Source organism: Podarcis bocagei (assembly GCF_964188305.1).
Source record: "Podarcis bocagei genome assembly, chromosome: Z".
NCBI classification, from domain to species: Eukaryota; Metazoa; Chordata; class Lepidosauria; order Squamata; family Lacertidae; genus Podarcis; species Podarcis bocagei.
Genome location: NC_138140.1, coordinates 15,225,945 through 15,251,075, shown reverse-complemented (window position 1 = coordinate 15,251,075; position 25,131 = coordinate 15,225,945). Strand labels below are relative to the sequence as shown.

Sequence of the window (25,131 nt, the reverse complement as noted above, 5' to 3'; positions counted from 1 at the left end):
AGTGCAAAAGGTTTGCCCAGCTCACTGACTCAGTCCTTGGTTTCCTTCTGCTGAGCACCTGCTACTTTCCAACAAAATAAGGCACTGCACGTAACAGGGAAAGAAAGCAATACTTTTAGACAGTAGCACTGGGATCTTTGCAGGCTTGTTAATATTCAGCAGACATATCGCCAAAACGTCAGGCCAGAGTTTAAAATATAGCACTGCAAACGGGCAATTCTTCAGATTCTGCTGCTAATTGTGATGCCCCCCCCCCACTTTCTCTTTCTTTAAGGGCAAAGAGCAACCTTTATGTTCTGGACTAATGTAGCCAAGTTTCCTCTTATATAAAAAAAGAAAAAGAAACACAGTTTTCTGATGAGAATGCATTGCTGATGGCTGCTGCTTTAGGCTACATTTGCAAGCATGTGAATGTTTGGCATCATATAAAACAGCCCCTTTCTGTGTCCATCTCCCTCCAGATCTATCTAGCATGCCATTTAGTCCATATTATTTATGATATTTATACCCTGGCCTAGAAGTTTAAAGCGGCATACATAGTTCTTACTCTCCCAATTTTATCCTCACAACAAACCTGCAAGGTAGGTTAGGCTGAGAGACAGTATCTGCCCCAAAGTTACCCAGTGAGCTTCACAAGATCGACTCAGGATAACACAATGGATCTGATGTAGTGGAAGGAACATAGCTCAATGAACAGCTTTGCATGCAAAAAGATCCCAGCTTCATATCCTCCTATGATCTCCAGGTAGGGCTGGGAATGTCCCCTGCCTGAAACTCTGGAGAACTAATGCCAGTGTGTGTAGATAATATTAAGCTACGTGAACCAACAGTCTCCTATGCCCCACCCCACTTTGCTACTGTTTTGAAAAAGGACTGTAACTTCATGATACAGCATATGTGTTACAATCAAAAGATCCCAATCTCCAAGAGTGCTGTAGAGAGGGCTGTAAAAGATTCTGTCCTGTCTCCTGCCCAATACATGCAGACAGAGGCTCTTATGTGGAAGAAAGATATTTATTCAAGCAAGTAAAGGTAAAAGGTAAAGGACCCCTGGACGGTTAAGTGCAGTCAAAGGCGACTCTGGGGTTGCAGCACTCATCTCGCTTTCAGGCCGAGGGAGCCGGTGTTTGTCCACAGACAGCTTCCGGGTCATGTGGCCAGCATGACTAAACCGCTTTTGGCACAACAGGACACCGTGACGAGTGCCAGAGTGCAAGAAAATGCTGTTTACTTTCCCGCTGCAGCGGTACCTATTTTTCTTTTTTATAAAAATTTTTTATTGCGTTTCTTTCCATAGGTGAACAGATTTGTTTGGACAACAATATACAAGAAACATTTTCCATATATATAAAGAAAAACATAAAAAAGAAGAAATCATTATAAAATTTTTTCGACATCTTTTTGGACCTCCTCGCATCCTCTCAGCATTGCGTTCATCATTCTAACCAATTCAGCAATTTATTATCTTATTTCCCAACTTATTATACCTTTATATTTATTATGTTACCAATTTCAAAAGTTTGTAATTTAGTTTTAACACTCTTAATAAACATAATATTTTGTTTCTAATTTGTCTCATTTTTTTCCCCCATCAATACTTACTTTATCATTTACTTAAAATAAATTGCAGAAGCAGAACGTTTCTTAATCGTGCGCAGTCTTAACATTCAAACAACTTATAATGTTTTTGCAAATAGTCCTTAAATTTTTTCCAGTCCTCCTCCATTGTTTCTTCGCTCAGATCTCGAATTCTGCCAGTCATTTCTGCCAACTCCATGTAGTCCATCAGCTGCGTCTGCCAATCCTCCAGTGTGGGTAAATCTGGTGTCTTCCAGAACTTTGCGATAAGAATCCTAGCTGCTGTGGTTGCATACATAAACAAAGTTCTGTCCTTCTTTGGCACCTTCCGGTCCACCATGCCCAGAAGAAAGGCCTCTGGTTTCTTAGAAAAGGTATATCTGAATACCTTTTTCAGCTCATTATGTATCATTTCCCAAAAGGCCTTTACTTTTGGGCAGGTCCACCAGAGGTGAAAGAATGTCCCTTCTGCCTCCTTACATTTCCAACACTTATTATCAGAAAGATGGTATATTTTAGCCAACTTGACTGGGGTCATGTACCACCGGTATACCATTTTCATAATGTTCTCTTTCAAGGCACTACATGCCGTGAATTTCATACCGGTGTTCCATAACCTTTCCCAGTCCTCAGACATAATGTTGTGTCCTACATCCTGTGCCCATTTTATCATAGCAGATTTAACTGTCTCATCCTGTGTGTTCCATTTAAGCAGCAAGTCATACATCCTCGAAAGTACCTTAGTCTTTGGTTCTAGTAACTCCATCTCCAGTTTCGATTTCTCCAACTGGAAACCCACTTTTTGCAGCGGTACCTATTTTTCTACTTGCACTGGCATGCTTTCAAACTGCTAGGTTGGCAAGAGCTGGGACAGAGCAACGCGAGCTCACCCCATTGTGGGGATTCGAACCGTCTCAATTCAGGAGCAGGGCCACAAGTTCAGAACTGGACAGAAGCAAGAAAGATGTTCCAACAAATTTCCTGGATGAGGCATGGCACACCCACTTGCAAGACTCTCTCTCCTTGTGGGCATGTTGTGATTGCAAGTGAACACTCTATTGGGGTGGGTGGGTCTGCTCCCACCTGCGAAAGTGGAGCCTGGCTCTAGGTGACATTGTGCCCTCCTGCTCAGTCTTCTGCTCAGTCACTGCTGCTGCCTCTTGCTCCGCCTCCTCCCCTCAGCTTAGCAAAACTCTCACAGACACCACTGAGACTTTTCACTCTGCAGAAAGGTCAGAGATGACATCCCTGCTACCAAAGTGACTGAAATTGGGGTGGAAAGGGGATATCCCCTCCTCCAAGACAGGTTCCCCCCGATTCCTGTGTGAAACCCTCTGCAAGACCACTGTTAGTGCTGTAGGGAGGATTGACTGGGTTGCTATAAGGGGAAGGGCCATAGTTCTGTGGTAGAGAACGTGCTCTGCATTCAAAATGTTCCATGTCCAATCCCCAGCATCTCCAGGTAGGACTGGGAAAGACTCCTGCCTGAAACCCCCGGAGAGTCACTGCCCATCAAAAGAATACCGAGCTAGAAAGACCAATAGTATGAGACAGCTTTGTATAGTTATGTCACATACTTTCTGACAGATGCTGCAAACTGGATCTTTAGGACCTTCTGTTGCATAGGCCCAAAACTTGCACTTTTTGGTTGGGGGTTTCCTCCTCAACACTCTGTCTTCTGCTAGTAAATGACCTTTGTGGGTGGCACTGCAAAATTCCAGATCAAAATGAGGGCAGATCTTTCACCGAGCACAGCTCCCTGTGCAAATTGCTGCACTCTTCATGTCACTTCCTCTTTTTAAAAAATCCAACTGCAAAGCACAGGGGTACACTATCTGCCACTTTTAAAGTGTTAAATGGACTTTCTTGTAGCATTTTAGTGTCTCACAGTTTGCAACCACTGCATTTTTTAAAAAATAAAAAAGCCTACAACAAACATCCATACATAGAACAATGAGAAGAATCATAGCTCTTTAAAGATGATCTCTTTGGGATGATAGGAGGGATGCAGAGCCCCAGGCCCCACTAACTGGTCCTTGGAGTGAGCCCATCCTAGGTCACAGGATGACCTAGACCTCTTCTCCCTAGACCACAGCCTTCACCAGCCCTGCTTTGCATCCTCCTTTTGTCCAGCTGGAATATGTCTTTGAACTGTGATGATGCCCGTTGCTTACCTGTGTGGAGAGTTGTGTCTGTGTGACTCTCAGTGTATATAAACCTCTGGCTTTTGTGTGACTGAACTCTCTCATAGGGTGCTAGATTTCCCCCTCTAAATTATTGGGTCCTGGGGCTTAGCCACAGCTTTTATAATTAAGGTGAACTGACAGGCTGAGCTTGTTTTAAAGCCTGACAGAGGGACAGAGGGAGATGATGGCCCTGCCATTAACCCATCGCAAAAGCCATCTAGATAAAAGACCCTACCTAACAGGGACGTTGGGACGCGGGTGGTGCTGTGGGTTAAACCACAGAGCCTAGGACTTGCTGATCAGAAGGTCGGCAGTTCGAATCCCCGCGACGGGGTGAGCTCCTGTTGCTCGGTCCCAGGTCCTGCCCACCTAGCCGTTCGAAAGCACGAAGTGCAAGTAGATAAATAGGTACCACTCCGGCGGGAAGGTAAACAGCGTTTACATGTGCTGCTCTGGTTCACCAGAAGCGGCTTAGTCATGCTGGCCACATGACCCAGAAGCTGTACGCCGGCTCCCTCGGCCAATAAAGCGAGATGAGCGCCGCAACCCCAGAGTCATCTGCAACTGGACCTAACAGTCAGGGGTCCCTTTACCTTTAACAGGGAGGTTGCCAGGGCAATGTGGGTGTCACACAGAAAAATATTTGTCCTTTTACACAGAGGTTTTTGGCAAGGTGAGAGCAAGGAGGAAAAAACTGGGCAGAATTCCATGGCCAGAGGAGGCTGCAACGAGAGATGAGGGCCATGACTCGCCGAGAGGAACAATACAAAAACTTGGGGTGTAATGTTCTACACCCGCTCCACTGAAGGTGTAAATATGTATGCATAAACCATATTTCTAATACACGGCAGACTTCGCTGTGTCTTGATTTTGCAACAGAAACACAAGCCTGGGTGAATACCTGGACCCCCCTGAAATTATGCTACCTCTCGGTAGAAATTGGGGATGGCGTGAAACAGTATTATCCCAAGGATGTCATCATGCTGCATTTTGCATGTCCACCAACAAGTGGTGCTGTGAACGACAGCATGGTGGCAAACTAGGCTTTCAGAGCTGTTGGGCCATCACAGCAGCACCAGAGGGAGAGGGTGAGAAGGTGGGAACTGCAGGGCCAAACCAAGAAGGATTGAACCCACTGCTCATCAGCTGATAGGAGGGTGTTTCAACCCTGCTTTCTTTGGGGATCCACTTCCCTCTTCCATCAGCTCATGTCAGCCACTCATGGGGTGTGTCACCTGATTGACAGGCAGACATGGTTTCAGAAATAATTGCCTCCTGGGCCAAACTGGACCTCCCTCCAGGCTAATATTGGCATGGGTGTCAGATATTCCTCATTCCTGTGCAACCCAATGACCAGAAACAAATATTAGCAAGAACACATTTTACAGTCACACATTCCCTGGTTCTTTGGTAACATTCAATGGACAGAACAAACTTCCAGGGTTGTGACTTTTGCAACCTTGTGTTAGCTGCAATGGAATAAGGGTGCAAAATTTCAAATCATATACTGGAGTGACTTCTGTTTTCTATAGTGTAGTGTTTTCTGTAGTAATCATTTTTGGCAGGGGTGGCGGCAGAATATTCTTGCCAAACAAACAAATCTGCTACAAAGAGCAAGGGGACACCAGCCTCTTCTCTCCCTCCTGTACAGTTAATGGCTAATTAAATCTGCTGTGGGGATAATGCAGAGAAGAATATGATGTGGAACCTTCTTATGGGGAGTGGGATATTGATTGCAAAGAATCAATGTCATTATTAGAGCGCAACTTAAGCATCAGTCTTTGAAGAACTCTACAAGTTTCTTATCTTTTACCCTCTTTTCCACTGCCAGGGCTTTAATAGCTTTAGCCTTGTAAACTAGCAAGTTCAGATATTTACCTATTCTTAATACAGATTTTGTTTTTAATGACTGTGTTAAGTAAAGATAGGCTGTCACTTGCAGCTAGGAAAAAACATGTCTTCCAAATTGCATCCTTTTTTGGGGGGGGGGTATCATAGTTTAATGAGACTGGTTCCTCTTTTGGTTCCTCTTTTGCAGTAAATAATGGATTGCTAATGGGCTTAGAAAGTCTTTGTAGTCCTGTACAGGGTGAAGGCAAAAGCTTTGCAATTTTCTAGTTACTCTGGGATGTGGAAACTAAGGCCAAGCGTCTCTGAAACACTTTGTAAAACTACTTTTATGTAATCAATAGAGTATTTTGAACATGTCCTTGTGCATAAATGTTTACACATGTTGTCTTTCCTGGTGTTGGTTATTTCTCCCGTCTCCCCACCTTTAGATTAACACAGGGGTCAGCAAACATTTTCAGCTGGGGGCCGGTCCACTGTCCCTCAGACCTTGTGGGGGGCCGGACTATATTTTGGGAGGGAAATGGACGAATTCCTATGCCCCACAAATAACCCAGAGATACATTTTAAATAAAAGCACACATTCTACTCATGTCAAAACACGCTGATTCCTGGACCGTCTGTGGGCGGGATTGAGAAGGCTATTTGGGCCGAATCCGGCCCCCAGGCCTTAGTTTGCCTACCCATGGGTTAACAGCATAAAAACACCAGGGGGCTATAAGAACATAGAAGAGTCCTGTTGCATCTGGAAGCAGGAGATGTGTGCAAGGAACAGCACTCCCCACTCCTGTGTTTGCTAGAAACAGTTATTCAAAGGCGAGCTACCTCCAGTTGTGGAGACAGTCGGATACCTATCACGACTAATAGTTACTGGTAGCTTGATCCTCCATGAATTTGTTTAATTCTGCTTTGCAGCCATCTGCATCACTCACCATCACTACCTCTTTTGGGAGCAATTCCATGCACTATTTGACTAAGTATTTTCTTTAGTCTGTCGTGAATTGTCCAGCATTCAGCTTTATGGGATGGTCCCACTGGGTTCTAGTATTCCAAGGAGGAATAAATATTCTCTCTCTCCTTTTTCTATGCCATGCATTAATTTTATACACATATATCATGTTACCTCTTACTCACCTTATCTCTAAACTAAAAAGCCACAAATGCTGTAACCTTACCTCTTAGGGGAGTTGTTCAATCCCCTGGGTCATTTTGATTGCCTTTTTTTCCTGAGCCTTTTCTGAACAACTTAGCTGTATATGGTATCTAGATTTTTAATTTAAATAGAATTCTGTTTAGTACAGCAAGAGAGCACCAGAAAGTTGACAAGCCAAAGCCTGCATACTTTCACACCTAGTCCTAATCATGTGTAGAAGCATATCAATTAGTGACTAGGGATGGAAGAGGAATTTGGTATGATTTGCTTTTAATGTGAACCCACCTAATTCATACTTCCCAGAATTATACAAAAACCAAAACACAACTATCCTTCAAATTTTGCACTTCTACTCTTCCTCTTCCAGTGCTACTTTCCAACAGGAATATGTGTACAAAACTATATATGTCAGGAAAGCTTGCATAAAAATGTATTACATATTAGTGGAAATAAAAATGCATTTGCAGAAACTGTTTGCAAAAATGTGTTTATTGGGCACAACTAAAAGCAAACATGTATGCATTAGGAGAAATAGATACTAAAATGCTGACAGATTCTTAGGAGGACTTTAAAAAACAGAATAGCAAACTGATGCAGAAATGTAGCAATTTGAACTTAAGATAGGAAAAATAAGAACTAAGAGAAACCAAAATTGACAGATACCCCCATATCTATCTCTGACATCATTAGGCATCATAGCAGTGCTAATTCAAACCAGTGTTGTTCAGACCCTTCAAGTGTCCCTATTTTCCAAGGACGTCCCTGCTTTAGAGTAGCCGTCCTGATTTCTGATTTAATCCCGGAATGTTCCACTTTTCCTTAGGATGTCCCTATTTCCACTGGAGAAATGTTGGAGGGTATGGAGTTTTCCAATGCCCAAACCGTCAGAAGGCAATCCTGTATAGGGAAGGTTTTTTTAAAAATGTTTAATTTTTTTATGTTTTTATATATGTTGGAAGCTGCCCAGAGTGGCTGGGGCAACCCAGTAAGATGTGTGGGGTATAAACAGTAAAATTATAGAATGGGACATCCTGATTTTCACTGGATAAATGTGGGAGGGTATGGTTGCTTGGTGTGGTACTGCCCTTGGTCCATCCCAGTCTGGCAATTCCTTTTCCCACTTGAACATGGCTGCTGCATGACAATAAATAGGAAGACCATAGAAATGCAAGGACAGAGTGACTCCCACTCTCTTCACCATGGTGCTTTCCTGTATATGCCACCACAAAGTTGGTGGTGCTGCAGGCCTCACCAAGGTCACTTTGCCCAGAATGCCATGCTCTGAGGAAGGACCCCATGTTCCTCAGAATGAGACAGGCAAGAGAGAGCAGAAATCAGCAGCAGAAACAGTGGCAGGCAATGATTTCTACTTTACTTCATGTGAAAAATGGCTTGTACAGTGGTACCTTGGGTTAAGAACTTAATTTGTTCTGGAGGTCCTTTCTTAACCTGAAACTGTTCTTAACCTGAGGTACCACTTTAGCTAATGGGGCCTCCCGCTGCCGCCGCGCGATTTCTGTTCTCATCCTGAGTTAAAGTTCTTAATCTGAGGTACTATTTCTGGGTTAGCGGAGTCTGTAACCTGAAGTGTCTGTAATCCGAGGTACCACTGTACTGGTCCTCAGGACCACCCTGTCATGCACTCCAACTAACACCTCAGGTCCCACTTTATGCCCTTCTAGTGCTAAACTTTGACAAGTGGCCAAAAAAGGCAGCACCTTTTCTGTTGTGGCACCAGTGTGCTAGAATGTCCTCCACAGAAAGGCCTGCTTGGCCTCATTACAATAAATGTTTCGACCACTTGCTGACAAAGTGCCTATTTCAGAAGCTTATTGCTAGTGAGCCTCCCTATATTTCTAACTTATTTGTACAGTACTTTGTAAGGTTTGCATCATGATTTGCTGGTTGTTTAAATTTGAGCAGTTATTGTTTGTTTCAGAGTGTTATTGGCGTTTGTTTTTAAGATTGATTTTAATTTTTTGTTTTTGTTTCCGAACTGGGCTTCATTTGGGTTTTTTCTTTTTTAGAAAGCTGGGATGTATTTTTAGAAACTAACATTATTTCAGTAATCCTTAGAAGGATACACTAATAATTTATTATCTCCAAGTTGCAAATGGGGACCTGAAGTTATGATTTCTTCAAGGCCACCTGGAACATAGGAACCTGCCTTATACCATGTCAGACTGACTGTCCATCTAATGTAATATTGTCTTTTCTAATGACTTCACATTTTTTTCCTGCATCGTGATTTTTGCTGGTACCTGCTCTTATTATTTGCTGCCTCTTGCAGGAGGAAGGGGAGAGCAGAGTTAGCAAAGGCTGCAGGAATCAAGAGAAGCATTGATTGGCTGATTGAAAAACATTGGCACGCACATCATGATTCATTATACAGTACAGTGGACACTTGGGTTGTGAATGTGATCCATGCAGGATGCACATTCGCAACCCGCAGCATTCGCAACCCATGTCTGTGCACGCGCAGGTTGCGATTTGGCGCTTCTGTGCATGCGCAAAGCGTGATTTAGCACTTCTGCGCATGCGCATGCGCGACCGCTGAAACCCAGAAGTAACCCGTTCCGGTACTTCCGGGTTTCGGCAGTCCACAACCAAAAAAAAACCGCAACCTGAAGCATCTGTAACCCGAGGTATGACTGTATATTGCCAGGCCAAAAAATATGAAACCAAAATCATGAGATGGACTTCAAACTGGTTTGGGATAATAGGTCGATATATTGCCCAGTTCCCAGTTCTAGCCACTGAGCTGTATCAGCCTCCCAAAATCTGTTGAGTTTTTGTGCCAGTTGCCATTCAGATGAAGGACATCCCAGTCCACTATTGCTGCATCACTCCTTCCTTTGCTATAGTAAAACCTTGGCTTTCAGTTTTAAATAAGGAGTGAAAATTTGTTAATCTCTTGTAATTTCCTCCCCTTTATGTGTGTGTGTTTGTGCATTTCACACCATCTGATCACACTCTCTTCTAAGTGCCATCTGTGGGAGGCTCCGTTGTTCTTTTATTGTTTTCAGCTGTTGCCATTTTCAGATTCTTGTCCAGTTGGTGCCCCCCCACCCCGATATATATATATATATATATATATATATATATATATATATATGATGACATCAAGTTATGGACATTATTATAAAATGGAATTTTGAAATGTGAGGTGTAGCAAGGTTCATGTATGATTATTATGGGTTTTATTTTCATCCAAATTAAAATGAAGCTCCGTTTCCAAGAGATAGATAAAATCTGGATCTTGCAAGGGGAGCAGTTGCTAGTTTATTAAATTTGGATCTCATCATCTGTTTAGGGCAGCCTTCCAAGAAAAATAAGTAGGAATTGATCAGTGCAGGTTATATCTACATATATTTTTAATTTTGCTCTTATTTTAAAAGGCAATACCTACTTCTTAGAGTGTAATACTGTATTTGAGGAAAATACTGAGTTGTGGGCATGAGAGTGAAAATTACTTCCTCTCAATTTAAGGAAAGCAAAGGTTTCAGTATTTTAAAAGATAGAAGAAAAAGGTTGAGCATAGATTAGATACTGAGATCTGGAAAGTATATTGTAACATAGAAAATTAAAAGATTTTATTGGACATTTGTGGAAAGGTATGGTGGTGAAGAAGAGTGAAGGGAAAAGGAAGTTTATATAATATATAGATCAAATGTTTCCTCTAGAAGTTCATCGTTGGTTCTTCAACAAAAGACAGGGCTTGTCCCCACTTCCACTTGTCCCGTGTCTAGAAAGCATGTGTCGAAGCAGTTTTCCATTTGACCAACACTTTCTATACATGTTCAAGTGGTTTTCAAGGGAAAACCTGCACTTTGGTGCTAAATCAGAGGAAATGGGAATCCAGAGAAAACCAGAATTACCATTAGCTCTGATTGAGTGCTAATGAGCGGTTTTCCCTGGGTGAATGCAGCAGGACAAGAGGAAGTGTGAATAAGCCTGTAAAAAATTGCCTTATGCCCAAGTCAGACTATTTTTCCAACTAGACTGGTTCCCACACATTTGTAGGCTATGGCTTGTCTTGCCAAAGTGTGGCTCATGTGAACATCTGAATCCAGCCCAGCATACTAATCATGGTTTGCTTTCTGGCAAAAAACCACAAAGTCAAGCAATGGTTTGTTGTTAGCTTACTAATCAAGGTTTTTTTAAAAACTATGCTTTGGCAATATGTTAGAACCCAACAGCCATGATTAAATATGTTTTGTTTGGCCACCTCATCCGAGATATTCATGAAGCTACAGAGGCACAATTTAAGAGTGGCTGAAAGATGAAACCACTAGCATTTCCTGTTAGCAATTGCAGCTGCAGAGCTTGGGACACTTTGGATTAAATCATATAAAGCAAGACCCAGCAATCTTGTTTGTATTGGACTCAGTAGCGATATAAGTCCAAGAGCTCATTACATAACAAGTTGAATGCCTACAAGTTATGCAGTGTGTGTAGCTGTTGCTTATGCGCCCCCCCCCGCCAAGTAATTTGGTAAAATAAACATGTCATTGAAGCCATTCCCACTCCCATTCATTGGCTGCTGTTTGCGGGGATGGGAGGAAACACAATAACATCACATCACATTTCTTTTAAGAAAATACTACCCGACAGCATGTGGAGAATGGATATATTGACTGCAGCCATCCACCAAGCCCCAGTAACATGCTATCTGTCCCTTTGAACCTATTTAAGGAGAGTTGCTTCACACCTGAGAACTAGTGGGTTATATTCAAGTCCTGCTCATAGCTGACCCACGGAAATTAAGAAATCTAAGTTAGCCATAACCAGTAATGTCAATGGGTCTATTCGGACTAGAACCAGCACTGGTTATCACCCATAGGAATAATTTCCACCACTCCTTCTAATAGTGAACTTGGATGGCAAATGCCAGCAGCAGTACTGCTTAAGTTCAGCTACTGAGAAACAGTGTTTGCAGAAGTACAAAAAATATATATAAGCAAACAAAGATCAGGAGCAACCTCTCCCAACCAACTCTCCCAAAACAGCCCAATGAAGACTAAACCTTTTCAGTAGCCAAGGAATGTAGTACAGCAGCTGGAAAAGAAAAACAGAACATTAGCTCATCAGAACACATTCTCACTGGTTTCTCCAAAGCAGGGTGAAGTAATGTGTATTTTTAAATACCCGTTTCCTAAGTAACTCTTTAATAAGGCACACACAATTACCATTCTTTAAATAATATTAGTGATTGTTATCCTAATATAAAATGGGCGGGGGGAGAGAGAATGGAATGCCCTGCTTGGCAGAATGGTTGACTGGGGGAGGGCCTTGAACACAAGCACATTTGCCAGAAGGATGCACTACAACATTTAGTTGCAAGTACCATTTTGTCATGTTCTGGGCAAGTACCACTTGAAACTTGCTCCAGCAAAGGCTGGAAGCAGACTGAGGCTTTTTAAGCCTGTCTCCAGATGACCTACACTGGGCTCCATCCCGTTGCAGAGTCTTCATGTGTCAACCCTCAGGCCTGAAGATAAGCATGCCTCCTCTGATCCATAGCCTCCCTTCCTGGTGAACTCCAGGACCAGTCGTGTCAGTGAGAGGCGTCTGGCTCCTTAGGCTCAGGCAGAAAGTTACTGCAAGGGTCTGGGTTCTGGCCCTATAGGACTTGGTGATCTGGGATGTTCCTCTGAAGGGTCCTGTCCAACAGCCTAAAGTGCAGTGGTCTCTTTATCTCCAGCAGTCAGCTCAGTCCTGAACCAGAGGCAGATCCTGATCTGTTGCCTCTGCAGCTTCTGGTTCTGAGTCTGGATCCCTGCTGGATTCAAGAGTCATGGCACATTTTTAGTATTTTCCTTTTAATTCAAATAGAAAAATCTCTGTTAAAACTTAAATGACAACACTATAAAGTTAGTAGGGTTTCAAAGCCAAATCAGTTTCTAGTTAGTTTTATGATCTCAAATATTATTTAAAGGTTGGTAATGTGACTGGCTCACTAGTTACTTAGGAAACAGACATTTTTGAAAAATACAGAACACTTCAGGTTGCTGTGGGGTAGCCAGTAAAAATGTGTTCTGATGAGCTAATGCTCCTAACTTATACAAGACTGGATGAACACTTTGCTACTTTGCTACTTGGTGCCTTGCTAGAGAGGAGGCGGAGGGTGAGTAGTTTTCTGGGCAAGCTCCAAGAAGATATTCAGCTACAGGCTGAAATTAAGCTCAACATTTGATATGCTAAGATAAACAGTATTTAACACTCCAGGTCAGATGCGGTGTTAGGGAGAAGTGCTAAAGGGAGTAGGGCGGGGGAGACTGTAGAAGTCTTTGCATGCTTCTAGTTTTGCTACCCATGCAGTCTGTGAAGCACACTGATGTCTCAGGATCAGTTACTTTAGACACTCCAACAATGCCCACTTTTAGGAATGGAGGACCTTAGCTTAGTAGTAGAGCGCATGCTCTATATGCAGAAGCCAGTCAAGTTTTGTTTACCCAGATATGTAGAATGCTGGCGGGTATTTTTATCTGCTTTTAGTTTATCACTGATCTTTTTAAAAATGTTTTAATAGTTGCTTTTAATAGTTTTTACCAATCTTTTTATTGTTCTAATCTTTTTGTAAACCACTTTGAGTTTTTAAACAATCAAGCAACATATACATTTTATGAAATAAGTAAATGTGTGTCTGAGTGAAGAATGCATTGAGATACACTGAAACCAGAACTCACAAAGATAGGTTAGCCTCAGTGCTATGGTAACTCCAGGATAGACTACTGCAATGTGTTCTACATGGGGCTGTCTTTGAAAATGGATTGGAAGCCATAGTTGATTCAGAATAAGACGGGTAGATCAGTGGCGTAGCGTGGGTTGTCAGCACCCGGGGCAAGGCAAGTAATTTGCGCCCCCTAACCCGTGGATTTGCGCCCCCTAACCCTAACCCCCAGATGTTGCACCCGGTGCGGCCGGCCCCCCCTGCACCCCCCACGCTACGCCACTGGGGTAGATGAATAACTGTGGCCAGAAGTTGTGCTGATATTAAACTGGTCTTAAACAAATAAGCAACCCCTCTCCCTCTACAAGCATCCTACTTGATAATTTTCTAGTCCCTAGTAAACATTATTTTCCCCATCAGGCAAATGCAGCACCTGAAAGCAGTAGGCCATGAGGCTTGCTTGCATATTGCATATTCAGAGTGCATGTGCCAAGAGGTGTAAGCACAGATGCTCTCTTTAGTTCGGTGACCAGTTACTCTGTGTGCATCCTGCATTATGAGGATCCACACACAGGGATGTTTGCTTAGGCCTTCAAGAATTACAAGCATCCATCTTGTAGCTTCTGACCCACTCTGCTTTGAGATATGACAATCAAAACAAGCCATACAAATGCACTGAGATGTTGCTTGAGGCTCAGGTGGCTTCAGTAGTGAGGAGTGCCTTCCATCAGCTTTGGCTGGTGGTATAGCTATACCTCTATCTGGACAGGGATAGCCTAACATTTGTTGTCTATGGTCTGGTAACATCTAAGTTAGATTACTGCAACACATTATACACAGGGCGGCCTCTGAAAATGATTCAGAAATGTCAGCTGGTGCAGAATTTGGCCAGGTTGCTCAATGTGGCATGATGGTTTAAGCATATTGCATCAGTCCTGGTCCAACTGCACTGACTGCCAATTTGCTTCTGAGCCCAATTCAAAGAGCTGGTTTTGACCTACAAAGTTTTAAATGGCTCAGTGTCACAGTACCTCAAGGACTGCACAATACCTCTCCCCATGTAAACCGACCTGGACTCTGCAATCATTCTCTGAGGTATTTCTTTGTGTGCCTCCTCCAGGAGAAGTCTGGAGGGTGGCAACACAAGAGCAGGCCTATTTGGCAGTGGCTCCCCATTAGTAGAATGCTCTCTCCTGGGAGGTTCATCTGGTGCCTTCATTATACATCTTTAGGCGTCAGATGAAAATGCTCCTCTTCAACCAGGTCTTTGGTTGATTAAGCCTTTTAAATGTGCTTGTGGGAAGGGGGTATTGTTTTGTTTTAACTATTTATTTTGTGTTTTTACTCTGTATTTTTATCTTGTGAACTGCCCTGAAATCTCTGGATGAAGGATGATATATAAATTTAATTAATAAGAAGAAGAATACCAGGCTGTTGGGCCTCATCATCCACTCATGCACAAGAAGAACACTGGTATTTTCAGCTGTGAAATTTTGGGTATGCTAATGAGCTGTGGTGTATCAAAATACAAAGAGGTTAGCACCATCCCCATTCCGTTTTTTATACACTACCTACTGGTTCCAGTTTTGTAGTAGCTGAATTTCTGCAAACAGTGTAGGTTAGACACACAATCGATATGAGAAAAGATAAATCGCTACAACTGGCTGCGAATTCTACTGTCACTAACAGGACAATGAAAAATGCTTGCTACTTGAATACACTACATCGTGATCCTTAAATCTTTCGACAGACGAGACATCAATATCAAATGCTAAATAATCTCTAGATAGTAAAAAATAATTCCCCACACCCCACCACCACCCATGGAAGATGGATGCAGCCTTTCTATTTCTTTAATCATTCCATGCTGAAGAGGGGAATTAGCTCTAAGAATCCAAGTTCAAGGTGATCAGATGCCAACATACTTTTTCTCTATGGTTAAAACTACTGTATATATATTTCAACCAATTAAAGGGAGTATACAGTGCAGTCCAAATTCTGCTTTTCAGGTGTATCATCAGCATCACACCTATTCCAGTAAACTGAAAGATGTCTGTGATACAGCAACAGTGAAGTAAACAAAAACTTGGTTCTTACTTTCCCTCTGGGGGTCAATGCATCTTCCTGAATGGGACACTAATGCCATAGATAGGCAGTCTCAGCTTGTGAAATAGTTTTGACATTTTCCAAGAATTCCTAACTAGGCAGAGTAACACCCAACATGTCCCAATTGTCAGGACCCCTTTTATTAACTGCAAGACACAGGGGTGAGGAACCTACAGCTCTCCAAACATTGTTGGACTGCAGCTGCCATCATCCTTGACCACTGACCATGCGGGCAGGAATTATGGGAGTTGGAGAACCACATCTGGAGGTCAACATGTTTCCCATTTCTGTTTGACAGCAGCCAGCTGGGACAATAAGTGGTTTGTGGCCTAGCCTAAGCTAAGTTGAAGCAACACAATTTTTTGTTTGTTTCTATAAAGTAGGGAGATGACGTGGGGGAGAAGGACATAATATACTTCCTACCAGTAGTGTGTGGTCAGTGGACTAGGAAAATTAGAGTATTAAAGCTTGGCGCCTCCTTCCCAAAGTCCAGGAAGGTTCTGCCCAGCTTAGGGAGGAAGTTGTGATGCTCCAGCGCGGTCCAAGAACTCTCCCGCCACCTTCCCAAAGCTCACTCACTTGGTTTTGGGAAGGAGGCAGCAAGGCTCCAGCTTCCTATCAGAGGCCTGGGGCCTCATTCCCAAAGTCTGGGAAGCTTCTGCCAGGCTTAGGGAGGGAAGCGTGATGTCCACGCACGCAATGGCAGGACATCACAATGTCTCCCCCTCGCCCTCACAAGCTGAAGCATCTGGTCCTAACTGTTCCCTTATGAAAAGTTTCACTGAGCGCCACTGCTTTCTATACTTTATCATGTCTTCTCCCAAGGTGGACAGAAATGGGTGGAGAGCTACAGCCAGCTCTTCACTGATCCACATAGATGAAGGTTCAGTGAGGGACTAAGCTCCCCAGATGCAAATGAATAGAAGAGAGGAAGGGAAAGCTTGAGGTTACCTTATCTTCTCTCTCCTAACTGGGGATAGGGAAGAAATGTGATTCAATCTGCATTTAAAGGTGAACCTGTCAAATTTGCACTTTTCAAAGCAATGAGTCCAGAGAGTGGCACTGCCTGCCATCTCCCCCATTTTCCTTAGACTCAGGATTGCCCTTGTAGAACACAGCAGGGAGCAGGATCGGGGCAAAACTACCTCTTTCATTGACTTCCTCTTTCATTGACTCTACCCCTGCCTGGCTATAGCTCAGTCTGAGGTTATTCTCCCTGCCTTCCACCCCACCAGGCCCAATAGATACCAGTCACCAGTGACCCTGGCCCAGCCCTGTTTAGGTAAGCTGTATCAATGCTGGTCTTGGGAGGAGCATTCTGCAAATCTCCATGGCATCCTCTGGACAACTGGCAAGGAGTGCGTTCCCCAACACTTTTGACTGACTTGCAAGCTATGCCTTTTTCTGGAAACAAAGGACTTGGGCACTCTTAAGTGCTCAATTGATTGATGTAACATAATATGCATGGGCTACTTCTTAAAACAACTGGCAACATCAACTGGATCAAAAAGTAGGAAAACAATTAAACAAACTTTTAGCCAGAGCTGGCCACATAGTTCACTGTTCCTTTTTTTTTAAAAAAAAAGCTATCCACATGCTTCCCAGAAGGCTACCAGGAAGGCAAGAACCCTCCTCTTTCTTTTGTCCCCAGCATCAGGTGTTCTGAGGTACTGTTATGTACTGAAGTTCTCACCCTGGGCCAGCAGGGGGATACTGTAGATAGTTATGCAAATAAGGGATCAAAAGTGACGTTCAGTGATTGGATAGTTTTATAAAATTGTTACAGTTACGTTGTACTGGAGCTCTATATAAGCATGCTGACTGAACCCTTCAGTTCCGTTCAGTTCTGGCCTGTGAATAAACAAGAGCTGTTTGAAGAATCGCTGTGTTGTCTGATATGTTCACCCACAACTTAACAGGTACGATGTCTCTGATCATGGGGGCATAGCTGTCATGGCTAACAGCCACTGGCAGATCTAATCTCAGTGGAGGCTGATCTATTATGGGAAACCGGCACTGTCCCACCAGCCTCAGTCAGTCGTCAGCCAGACTCCAACTGCCTGCCCGCTTACAGTGGTACCTCGGGTTAAGAACTTAATTTGTTCTGGAGGTCTGTTCTTAACCTGAAACTGTTCTTAACCTGAAGCACCACTTTGGCTAATGGGGCCTCCTGCTGCCGCCGTGCAATTTCTGTTCTCATCCTGAAGCAAAGTTCTTAACCCGAGGTAATATTTCTGGGTTAGTGGCGTCTGTAACCTGAAGCGTATGTAACCTGAGGTACCACTGTACTTACAATGAGTCCATGAAGTGGCACTCCCTGTCATTTGCTCTGGCTCCACCTACTATACGTCTTCCTGCTTTCTACCCCACCAGTCCCAGGTAGACCAGCCACCACTGCCTTCCCTACATGTACATTGCTGTTAATGTTTTGCTCTTGCTCTGTCTTTCTTTCTACAGCTGAATCTAACCTACTTGTGTGACAGCTGCTTTTGAAAATATGCAGAAAAGAGAGTGAGAGAACCTCCCCCCCAAATTTTACAAAATGTAAATACGTATTTTTATATATTTTAAAAATAAAATGCATTGGCGCAGATTTTCAAATCAATTGCTATGTGAATGCAGAGAGAGAACATGATTCAGAGGCTCAGTTCAGTTTAAAGAAAGAAGCACATATGTCTTGGAGCAGGCAACAACATTTGGGCTGAAGGGAGAGAGAGAAAAGCAGAAGCATTAAAAAAAGATGTTGAGTGGACTGACTGCAGTTTGGATTTATATCCAAACCATCTGTGAATTTGGTTTCTCTCTCTCTCTCTCTCTCTCTCTCTCTTCTTCAAATGTCTTCACAACTCAGTTTTCAAGCAATTATTCAGACTCTAAAATAACAATATATTCCTCTCATTTGGATCTACACCAGATTCTTCACTTGATCCCAAAGTCTTAAGAATTGTTTTTTGTTTTTTTTAAACTGATGGTGCAGCTGATCATATTGCTTTTCAAAATGAATATGAAATAGAGCCAGCAGCCAATTATTTCTGCTGATAAAAAATGGACAAATATTTGGGGACAGAGTGTTACGTACATAAAAAAACAAAACAAGTATTTCTTGGAAATGTTTTTTTTCTCTTCCCTTTGTATTTTTAACTCACACATTTTTCATGTAATTTAGTACTGTATGAGTGTTAAGGTGCTAGGCTGACAGCAATGCAGAATGAAGCCTTTTATTATGATGTTGAGCAAGCCCAGCTGCAGAAACTGTGGTCTTTCCTACATTAACTTAAACATGACCTAAAAAAGGATGATGGGGTTCAGGTTCATAGTGCTGAAATATGGGCCTCTTAATCCAAACATCATCAGATTCACTTATTTGTAAATATTTGTGTCATTTATTTAACCTCTCTCTCCCCTACATCTGAGTAGCTTTCACATTTTTAAACACAATGTGTGAAAGAGCAAGAATAAATGCTCACAGAAAGCATACAGTGAGGGCCAAGTAAGATGTGACCATTAACTGTGTCTTTGCATTTGACCTGCACTTTAAAAAAATGCAAATAGCAAATAGTGAAGGGGAAGCAGGGGTAATGATTATCAGGTTTGCACCCTTTCTTTTGAAATTGCTTATGAGGGATGCTCTTCCAATGCAAACAGTAGCTTCCCAAAAGTAATATCCCCTTCCTTGCCTGCTGTAATCCTGATACTGTACTTATCAACACCCACTCAAGAGGCTGCAGTTGATATTTTTTTTAAGCACTGTACACATTAACTGCTATTTAACAGCACATATTCTCTATGGAGAATTGGCAGGAGCTATTTAACTCTTCCCCCTCCTGCTATTTTTCAAGCACTCCCCAAGTGGATTTTCCATTTACTCAGGGGTAGGCAACCTAAGGCCCGGGGGCCGGATCTGGACCAATTGCCTAATTAAGTCTTTATTATGTAGTTTTTCTTCCCAGCCCTTCCCAGCCACCGGGTGACTCACAATATAGATTCTACAACAGAATAAGATATAAAAATATACAAGAGGATAAACAAAAATATTAAACACAAATCAGCAATAGTACATAACCAGCACCATCTTCTCCAGAGTTAGCATCAACTTAAGAACCCAAAGGATAAATAGATATGTTTTTAACTTAAGCCGGAGTTAATGTGGAAGTCAGCTGAATGTTACTCAAGAGGACGTTTCACAAATGAGGTGCTGCCACTAAGGATAACTTGTCCTGTGCCATAAGCCTGCCAGCAACACTGGCTGGTGGAACCCCAAGCAGGGTCCCTTCCAACTGACCATAGAACTCCCTCCAATTGACCATAGGACTCAGTATTGGGGAAGGGACTTCTTCAAGTACCTGGGTTCTACTAAGCCATTTAGAGCTTTATGCATTAAAATCAGCATATTAAAGTGGGTTTGCTAGCTCACTAGCAGCCAGTGCAATGCTTTCATAAGTGACTGTTGCTGGCAAACTGAGATGAAGTTCAGCATAATTGGAAGAAGCAATAGAGGCACTTCAGCCATACAATTCTTTAAGGAAACGGTGCTATATAAATAATAAAGTTTCTTATTCCTGGATGCAGCAGACAGTGCTACAGAACCAAAGAAACATAAGACTGCTTAATATATCCAAAGAATCAAAAGGGAATTTTCATTTCCCCCCTTTGCTGAAAATACCAAATATCACTTTAAGGTTGCTGTTAGTTTTTTAAAAATGATTTCCCTATAGCAACTTCACAAACACTTAAATGTGTTAGCCTTCTTCTCTAAAACGGATAGTACAAAGTTTAAATGCTCTTTTGACAGTTTTGACAATCCCAGAAGGTATTGTTATCATTTGCCATTGTGACTAAACGCTAACGTTCTGGATGGATCATAACATAAATTAATTGAATGAATAACACACATTTTTAAATGGGGGGGGGGAAGCTATCCTAACTGCATTGTTCGATTTTATACTTAATATAATAAAATACCTTTTATTTATTAAATTTACCTGAAGGCTGCTCCAGAATTTTCAGACTGCCAGAATATACGACAAATCAGTGCTAGTGCGTGCGGGGAAATTATGGGCCTTGCAGTGGAAATACAGGTTCAGCTTACTGCAGGATCTCCCTGTGCCTTGAATACAAAAAGGTTAAGTTAAGCAGTTACACATGTTAAGTGGTGTCCTGAAAATATGCATGAGCTTAGACTATTGTGACATAGGTCTTGGCAGATGCGAAACAGATTTAGAGAGTCAGCAAATACTGAATGCCTCTGCAATAATGTTCAAGAGATATTCAACTTATAATGAGCCCAGTAGAGCTAACGTCCCAATTTGGAGCCCTGAAGAGGATATGCAGCACCTGCCACTGTCTCACCATGTTTCATTAGCATTTTGGAGACCATTCTCTTGCCTAGAAAGATTCCTGTGCTTTTAATGGTGGCAGAAGCAGCAGAAATTCAACAGGAGCAGGTTTTTCCTAGCTTGCTGAATCTGATGTATTATGCAGATTTCAAAGATGGAAAAGCCAGGGGGATGGGGGGCAGAAAGTTGCCAACTAGATTAGTATTAAGTGCAGTGCCTCCCTTCTTATCAAAATCAACATTCAATCAGTACCAAAGCAATGCTTCTGTCATAACATAAGCTCTCCAAGAGAGTGCCTTGTTCCAGTATCATTTCCAGCTATAACACTTCCAATCTCTGCCCCAACTTTTTGCTTTACAAAACAGAAGCTCTATTTTGAGTTGGGTTTTGTAGTATTTTAAACTCTGGGCCACAACTTCCTCCATTAAAAGTGTTCCCCCTCCCTTTGGGATCATCTGAACTAATGTGAACTTTGAACGAATGCCTTATATTCAGAATCAAAACAATAGTACAGAATACTTTATTATTGAGTGGGAGGAATGCACATTTTAAAATTGTGGCCCTCCAGTTTTTGCTAGACTGTAGGTCCAGTAGTCCCTGATCACTGGCCATGCTGGCTGGGAGCTGGGAATCTATCTGGAGGACCACATATTCCCCACCATTGTAATCTAGATCTAGACTAATATTCTGATCACTACACAACACTACACTGGCTCTCTCCATGCATAATGGATCCTCTGCAATATAAAGAATATGTAATTAAGAACAAAAGCATCTGCATTCTGAACTTCCATTTTTATGTTCTCCAGCTGTTAATACTGGGAGTTCTAAGCAGTAGGGTGCCTTCTACTTGAATTCTCCAAGATTGGGTAATAGCTGTACTGTACTTTAAATTTGTTACTGCCTAAATGTTAAGTGTTTAGCAATGTAAATATAAGAGGGGAAATATAAGCACATAAAAGCCCCAAATTTACACACACTTAATGAAAAACAAAAACTCACTGCTTCCTTTTCTTGCAAGTTGAAGTGTGAGCAAACTTTATTTAACACATGTTTACAGCTATAGGGCATTTGAGGCGTTATAAGCCACCAGTTACTGGAGGCTTCAACCATGACAGAAACAGTCCCCAGTTCCTTCTGGCTGGCACTGAGCCTGCTGTCCTCTGTGGCCATGATCCCTGGGCCCGTAACCATTCTCAGGAGGTCCTACGCATGAGTAGGAATCCAGTAGAGACACATGCCGGACTGGCATGTTCTCTCCCTCCTGGTCAGTCGTTCGGGAGATTCAAAAGCTTTCTCCAGTCCGAACATCACAGCGACTGATACCAAGAGGCAACAGCATACTTCAGGATCAGCAAAGTATAGGCAGTCAGTGTTCAGACTCAGTGGTGCAGCTTTTTGGCTAAACTACGTTTATTTACATATACACTCTCAGAGCATCTTAGCTCAGCTCCTTCCTCTTCGGCATCAGACAGCAAAGAGAAAGAACAAAAGGACGAATGTCCTACATCACGGAAACACAGTAATATAAACATCCAGTCTCCATCACTTCCCACAATGTGGAATGAAAACATACACCGTCATGTGATATAAACAATCCCATGACTGCAACATGGGAAATGAATCCTAACATCCCTGTCCTAGATTACTATGTAATAAAACGCATAGAAGTACCATAAAGAAGTATGAAATTGTGCACCAATTAAAGCCACAAAGTAGAACATTGTTGTTATTGTTGTTGTTGTTCCAAAGGCAGTTCCCATAACAAAATACAATAAAATACTATATGCTTAACTGCAGCTTTGTGGCTCTTATTGGTTGCATATATATGTGCACAAGTTGCAGCAAGTCCACTCCCCCTCTTTTCTTCCCAAGGTAAAAAGGCAGGGTATAAATAAATACATAATAATAATAATTTCAGTTTTATTTAACCATGGTTTACTGTTTTGTCAGTTAAACAAGTCAGCTTCATCAACTCAAGGTTTGACTTTGGCTTGTTTTGAAAATGAGCATAGCAAGTGTTAAACCAGTGGTTCTCAAACTTTTTCCTCTGGGCCACACTTTCAGAATAAAAATTTGCTTGTGCCACACAATTTTTTTATTGATAACAAATATATTGGAAAACAAAAAGAAACAACTCCTAGCAGTAGAACACTACTACCGGTACTTTATAGTATGGTCATGGGGCATCCAGAAAGAATAAAACAATGCAGCTACATAAAAACATGAATCATGCGCAAAATATAATTATAAACGAACCTCTTTTATATGTGACCTTAAAAATGTATACAAACACAATGAGATGTGTGAGTTTGCTTTTGCTGGGTAATCTCATTTATATTGGGTATAATTTGAGATGAACTCTCATCTCCTCATCAATACAAAGAAGCCACTGCCAAAGGGAAACCAGGGACATCTGGCGGTACAGATCCCCTGCCCCCTGCCCCCTTTGTTCTGACTGATCGGGGGAGGGTCGGGAGTTGTGGTCGGCCATTGCCCAGTTTTTAAAAAACCTCTGCACATTTATGTTTCACAGGGTGCGAAAGAAGGGCTTTGCACCTTGCCTGGCAGGGAAACCACGTGCCTTGCCCCCCCCCCCCGAGCAACAGCTGCCTGCCTGTGACTCCCGAGCCTCTTCCAAACAAAGGGGGAAAGGGGCAGGAGATCGGGGAAGGCTTGGGAGTTACAGGCGGGCAGCGCGCCGTTGCCCAGTGTATTTTTTAAAATTCTGCGCATTTATGTTTCACAGGGTGCAAAAGAAGGGCTTTGCACCTTTAAACAATATGCATGTGTGCTTGGGCCCAGGGTCTTTTGCCTCACCATCCCCACTACTGACTCCCTGTTGCTACTCAGCTTAAAAAAAAAGGGGGTCCCCGGATTCATTGAAAAAAATCTGGTAACCGTGGTTTGGCATCCCCATGCACATTTGCATACACACATAGACTGGGAACCTCTATGGCGCCCCTCTGGAGGCTTCACTCAAGGCAAAAAAGCCCGGCTAGCCCCACCCCCCACCCCCTAGCTATGGCACTGCAAAGAAGCCTTTCTCTTTTCTGATCTTTCATATTTGTCACTTTGAAATCTTTGTTCACAACAATATGTCATGGAGAACTGTAGAATAGACAATACTGTTCAATCCAGTGATTCTGGATTTCAACTAGGATTGTCCTCAGTATCACTTGATGCTCTCGCTCTCATTTTGAAAAAATATCTACCGTATCTATATTCTCCAAACCATTTTTTTTAAATATACCATACTATTCTACACTGAAATGTTTAAATGGACTTGAATCTTCACTCACTTGCTATCCCCTCCTGTCCTGGCACACCAATGCCACACGCTTTGAGAACCACTATGTTAAACCATGATCCCTAGTTTGTACAAAACAGGTAACAATGGTTATGTATAAAAAAAGGTTAAAGTCCTCCTCCCAGCCATGCAGGAGAGGGAAGTGTGCAACCAGAAGGCTCACTGCAGCTCTTGCATAAACCATGGTTTATCATGAGTTGCAAATGTCTGCCATTCCGCAAAGTGATTCATGTTGAACTCTCCAAAGAAAGCAGCCGGCAGTGTCTCTACCAACTCACCAAGTTTATCAGTGCAGAACCTGCAGGTCTGGTGCTGGTTAAACCAGTGCAAGCTCCACAATGGACCTTAGACAACACATAGACAAAGTTACAACACATAGACAAACCCTGAGTATCTATGAATTCTAAATGTGGGAAGCCTTACAACACAAGACAACAGATGGAGTAAAGACAGCCTGGTTCCCCAGGGCATTATGTAAAACAGACGATGAGTGTCAGCACTTTATTCCCACACAATGTTTTAAGTATTATGTGTAGAGCATAGAAGAAAAGGGAATAAAGCCATTCTCCAGGAAAATGGTCTAAAAATAAATACAGTGCAAAGAAGTTATGTGGACAAAATTAGCACATCCTAAGGATAGCTTTGTGTTTCTGCAGAATTTATAAGTGGAAAAACATGAGGAAAAATTGCTGGAGCACTCATATCTTCTCATTCTCTTGTTGAGAACATGAGACTTTGTGTGTTATGGCTGATTGAAAGAGCAGGGAAAGTTATTATAATGTATGGTGGTGGGAGTGAACAATCATTACCTGAACTCCTATCTGCTCAAAGGGATGTATTGAGGAAGTCATGAGTAGGATTGTGCTGTAAACCTACCAATGGAGCAGGGCCAGTGATTAGCGCAGAGCTCGTAAGAAATATGGTGTTAAAAGATTTCCAAT

General features: G+C 42.4%; 1 long non-coding RNA gene across 1 annotated transcript; it reads right to left on the bottom strand.

The window, feature by feature from the left end:
• LOC308578756 lies at positions 1 to 24,640 on the bottom strand. The gene is made up of 4 exons (XR_014004090.1): positions 24,469 to 24,640; positions 20,527 to 20,651; positions 6,788 to 6,875; positions 1 to 84 (listed from the first exon to the last, which is right to left on the bottom strand). It is a non-coding gene; the product is annotated as an uncharacterized lncRNA (long non-coding RNA).
• Between the last annotated feature and the right edge of the window lie 491 nt (positions 24,641 to 25,131).